We start from the raw sequence: 6,000 nt of genomic DNA on the forward strand, positions 1-6,000 counted from the left end.
GAAGTCCTAAAAACTCGCTGAAAAGCCTTCAGCTAATCCAAAATGCTGCAGCAAGAGTCCTGACAGGGACTAGAAAGAGAGAGCATATTTCTCCTGTTTTGGCTTCCTTCATTGGCTTCCTGTTAAATCCAGAATTGAATTCAAAATCCTGCTCCTCACATACAAGGTCTTAAATAATCAGGCCCCATCTTATCTTAATGACCTTGTAGTACCATATCACCCTATTAGAGCACTTCGCTCTCGCACTGCAGGCCTACTTGTTGTTCCTAGAGTATTTAAAAGTAGAATGGGAGGCAGAGCCTTCAGTTTTCAGGCCCCTCTTCTGTGGAACCAACTTCCAGTTTGGATTCGGGAGACAGACACTATCTCTACTTTCAAGATTAGGCTTAAAACTTTCCTTTTGCTAAAGCATATAGTTAGGGCTGGACCAGGTGACCCTGAATCCTCCCTTAGTTATGCTGCAATAGACGTGAGGCTGCCGGGGATTCCCATGATGCATTGAGTTTTTCCTTCCAGTCACCTTTCTCACTCACTATGTGCTAATAGACCTCTCTGCATCGAATCATATCTGTTATTAATCTCTGTCTCTCTTCCACAGCATGTCTTTCATCCTGTTTTCCTTCTTTCACCCCAACCGGTCGCAGCAGATGGCCCCGCCCTCCCTGAGCCTGGTTCTGCCGGAGGTTTCTTCCTGTTAAAGGAGTTTTCCTTCCCACTGTCGCCAAAGTGCTTGCTCATAGGGGGTCATATGATTGTTGGGTTTTTCTCTGTATTTATTATTGTGCTATCTACTGTACAATATAAAGCGCCTTGAGGCGACTTTTGTTGTGATTTGGCGCTATATAAATAAAATTGAATTGAATTGAATTGAATGCGCCGTATTTGATAGCTTGCTGCGAGACCTCACACCGAGCACATCTACTGCGGGTGGGTTGCCTGTTATCGGACCTGGCGTTAGCAACATCCCCCAAAAACCCGAAGAGTCCTGGCCCCTAGCCCTGCAAGTTTAGCAGAGATAATGACGGATGATGATGGCAGCAGCAGCCGTTCTTCTCTGCATGAGTAGCTTAATGTTGTTTGTGTGTAATTTACGTTGAGTAGGCTAACCACGTTATTAAATTAATGGATGTAAGGTGAACTAGCAAACACCGTCGTAGTTACATGCGGCTGTCTTCTTGTTTGATGGCAGATGCTCCCTTCACCCTGGCCAAAAAGGCTAAAATGACCAAAGAAAAAGTGGAAAACAGTTAAACATGAGAGGTTTTTGGACAAAGTTTGTGTTTTTTCCATTGTTTAAGCACTGCTTCCAGCCAAGACTGATACCATGTATGCCCTATAGCTGCAGAAAAGGCTAACATTGTTATCTTTTTACAAAAAAACAGCTGAACATGAGAGGTTTTTGGACCAATTTTGTGTTCTCCATTCTTTAAGCACGGGTTCGAGCACCGTTTAAGCACCGGCACTGTTTCAAAAGTACCGGTTTGGTACTGGTATCGGATAAAACCTAAACGATACCATCCCTACCCCTGAGTCATTCTAACTATCAGAAATCTCGAAGCACAGGCCGAGGGGGCGGTGTGGCAGCAATTTTTCACACCAGCCTATTAATTAACGAAAGACCAAGACAGACTTTTAATTCATTTGAAAGCCTGATGCTTAGCCTCGTCCACCCCAGCTGTAAAACTCAGAAACCAGTCTTACTTGTTATCATCTATCGTCCACCTGGGCCTTACACAGAGTTTCTCTCTGATTTCTCAGACTTTTTATCTGATTTAGTGCTCAGCTCAGATAAAATAATTATTGTGGGTGATTTTAACATCCATGTAGATGCTAAAAATGACAGCCTCAACATGGCATTTAATCTGTTATTAGACTCAATTGGCTTCTCTCAAAATGTAAAAGAACCCACCCACCACTTTAATCACACTCTAGATCTTGTTTTAACATATGGCATAGAAACTGAACATTTAACAGTGTTTCCTGAAAACCCTCTGCTGTCTGATCATTTCCTGATAACATTTACATTTACAATAATTGATTACACAGCAGTGGAGAGTAGACTTTATCACAGTAGATGTCTTTCTGAAAGTGCTGTAACTAAGTTTAAGAATATAATCCACCCACTGTTATCATCTTCAATGCCCTGTACCAACATAGAGCAGAGCAGCTATCTGAACGCTACTCCAACAGAGGTCGATTATCTTGTTAATAATTTTACCTCCTCACTACGCATGCGACTCTGGATACTGTAGCTCCTGTGAAAACTAAAGCCTCAAATCAGAAGTCCCTGACTCCGTGGTATAATTCTCAAACACGTAGCCTAAAGCAGATAACTCGTAAACTGGAGAGGAAATGGCGTGTCACAAATTTAGAGGATCATCATTTAGCCTGGAGAAATAGTTTGCTGCTTTATAAGAAAGCCCTCCATAAAGCCAGAACATCTTACTATTCGTCACTGATTGAAGAAAATAAGAACAACCCCAGGTTTCTCTTCAGCACTGTAGCCAGGCTGACAAACAGTCAGAGCTCTACTGAGCCAACCATCCCTTTAACGTTAACTAGTAATGACTTCATGAACTTCTTCACAAATAAAATTTTTATCATTAGAGAAAAATTACCAATAATCATCCCACAGATGTAATATTATCTACAGCTACTCTTAGTACCATCAATGTTAAGTTAGACTCTTTTTTCCAATTGATCTTTCTGAGTTAACTTCAATAATTACTTCCTCCAAACCATCAACGTGTCTTTTAGACCCCATTCCTACAAAACTGCTCAAAGAAGTCCTGCCATTAATTAATTCTTCGATCTTAAATATGATCAACCTATCTCTAATAATCGGCTATGTACCACAGGCCTTCAAGCTGGCTGTAGTTAAACCTTTACTTAAAAAGCATCTCTAGACCCAGCTGTCTTAGCTAATTATAGTCCAATCTCCAACCTTCCTTTCATATCAAAAATCCTTGAAAGAGTAGTTGTCAAACAGCTAACTGATCATCTGCAGAGGAATGGCTTATTTGAAGCGCTTCAGTCAGGTTTCAGAGCTCAGCACAGCACAGAAACAGCTTTAGTGAAGGTTACAAATGATCTTCTTATGGCCTCTGACAGTGGACTCATCTCTGTGCTTGTCCTGCTAGACCTTAGTGCAGCGTTTGATACTGTTGATCATAATATCCTATTAGAGCGATTGGAACATGCTGTAGGTATTACAGGTACTGCACTGCAGTGGTTTGTATCATATCTATCTAATAGACTCCAGTTTGTACATGTAAATGGAGAGTCCTCTTCAGACACTAAGGTCAATTATGGTGTTCCACAGGGTTCAGTGCTAGGACCAATTCTATTTACATTATACATGCTTCCCCTAGGCAACATCATTAGAAGACATAGCATACATTTTCACTGCTATGCAGATGACACGCAGCTCTATCTATCCATGAAGCCAGGTAACACACACCAATTAGTTAAACTGCAGGAATGTCTTAAAGACATAAAGACCTGGATGGCCGCTAACTTTCTGCTTCTTAATTCAGATCAAACTGAGGTTATTGTACTCGGCCCTGAAAATCTTAGAAATATGGTATCTAACCAGACTCTTACTCTGGATGGCATTACCTTGGCCTCCAGTAATGCTGTGAGGAACCTTGGAGTCATTTTTGACCAGGACATGTCCTTCAATGCACATATTAAACAAATATGTAAGACTGCTTTCTTCCATTTGCGCAACATCTCTAAAATTAGAAATATCCTGTCTCAGAGTGACGCTGAAAAACTAGTTCATGCATTCATTACTTCCAGGCTGGACTACTGTAATTCATTATTATCAGGATGTCCTAAAAACTCCCTGAAAAGTCTTCAGTTAATCCAAAATGCTGCAGCAAGAGTCCTGACAGGGACTAGAAAGAGAAGCAGATTTCTCCTGTTTTGGCTTCCTTCATTGGCTTCCTGTTAAATCCAGAATTGAATTCAAAATCCTGCTCCTCACATACAAGGTCTTAAATAATCAGGCCCCATCTTATCTTAATGACCTTGTAGTACCATATCACCCTATTAGAGCACTTCGCTCTCGCACTGCAGGCCTACTTGTTGTTCCTAGAGTATTTAAAAGTAGAATGGGAGGCAGAGCCTTCAGTTTTCAGGCCCCTCTTCTGTGGAACCAACTTCCAGTTTGGATTCGGGAGACAGACACTATCTCTACTTTCAAGATTAGGCTTCAAACTTTCCTTTTTGCTAAAGCATATAGTTAGGGCTGGACCAGGTGACCCTGAATCCTCCCTGCTATTATTCCAGCGCTGGGCCCAGACCCACCGTGTTCTCCAGGAGGGAACAAGCATCGAAGGCATTTGGAAAGGGAGGGGGGGATGAGTGAGTGCTTATCAGTGTATGTATGTGTGTGCGTGTCCAGAGTTCAGCTGAGACAGTGTCCTTCGCCCTGCCAGGCTAAGTAAACAGTCTTCCAGCCAACCCAGGTGGCCTTGCATAGAATGGGAAGAACAGTCTAAACACAGTCGTTATCAGGGTGTTTTGTTCAGTTCCAGCCTTGAGACAGCAGCTGGCGCCAAAGGGATAGCCGCATTATGATGGTGGTTTTTCTTTAGTGCGAACAACTCATGAGAATTTCAAAGCTGTTCTTAACACTCCGACACTGGTCTCTCAATCTCCCGTTGGAGAGCCGCGAGCTTCTCCATGATGTTATCAAACTTGCGCTCCATGGTCTTGTCATTCTTGTGCTCAAAGAGCAGATTCTGAGAACTCACGACCGCAGTGAGCTGCTCCAAGATGTGATGCAACTTTCGCTCAGAGGTGTTATTGTGACAGGTTGAAGGACTACTGCTGAAGGACTACTGCATATAAAACTGTTCACTTAATACTAATTCATATTAGTTGATATAAGGACAAAAATAATGTAAATATGGTAAGAAAATGGTTAAGAGCTTATTATTTTTCATGTTATATTAATGGCTTTCATGTTACTTAAGAGAACTGCAATCTATACATCAGCGATCGGCTAGTAAGACTTTTCTGGGATCGATTAGTAGTGTCTCTATTCTCCAATAGGGGGCTTTCGCGCGTTCTCCTCACTGCAATAAACAACTGCATGACAGATGCAAGTCATAATCAGTCTCGTGATTCTTTTCCCCCTGGTTTCAGGTAAAAGTGTTTAAAAGTTGATATATTTCCAATTTGTACACTGTTAAGATATTTAAGAGGTAATCCTTCATTGTTTTGTAAGCTTTAGAAGCATTATATTACAGTTTTGTGCACATATGCGTGGCGGCTTTGAGCCTCAGTTTTGTACTGTGTAATGGCCAGTAAGATAACGGTAGGAGCTAAAAACGCCGCTATTGTCAGCCATTTTGTCAGGAAACCTGCTCAAGTATATGTATAGTAAGCACTTTAGTATTTCGGTATATTATTTAGTGTTTTTCTTCCACCATGTGACATTTAGCAGTACAGAATGTGAAACGTTTCTGTTCAATTTGACTGCAATAAACGACTGCATGAGAGACGCAAGTCATAATCACTCTCGTGATTCTGTTCCCCCTATTTTCAGGGGTGTAACATTATTCTGAGTGAACTTCTCCATGATGTAATCCAATTTCCGCTCAGAGGTCTTATTCTGAGCATTCACGGCAGCCGTAAGCTTCTCCAAGATCTTATCCGTGCTGCACTCAGTGAGCCCATTCTGAGAAGTCGCACCTCGTCCCATCGTTTCAATCCCAGCGGGCAGCCTTGGGGGGGTTTGAACAGCCGGTTCTACTTTCTTAATTCTTTGATAAGCCAGCTCCGATTAGCAAGAACCCTGTTATCATGGTTCCGAATAGGCAGATATCTTCAGTGTCGTCAAAGGAGTTTGCAAAGAAAAGCGTCTGGACTTCTTTAAGTTGCTTGAAGACGTTTCACCTCTCATCCGAGAAGCTTCTTCAGTTCTAAGGTCAAATGGCCGAGAGTCCCAGATTTAAACCCAGTGGGAGTATCCCCCCAAAGAGGGACAAA

This window comes from Oreochromis aureus, linkage group 22 (assembly GCF_013358895.1).
Source record: "Oreochromis aureus strain Israel breed Guangdong linkage group 22, ZZ_aureus, whole genome shotgun sequence".
Classification (NCBI taxonomy): Eukaryota; Metazoa; Chordata; class Actinopteri; order Cichliformes; family Cichlidae; genus Oreochromis; species Oreochromis aureus.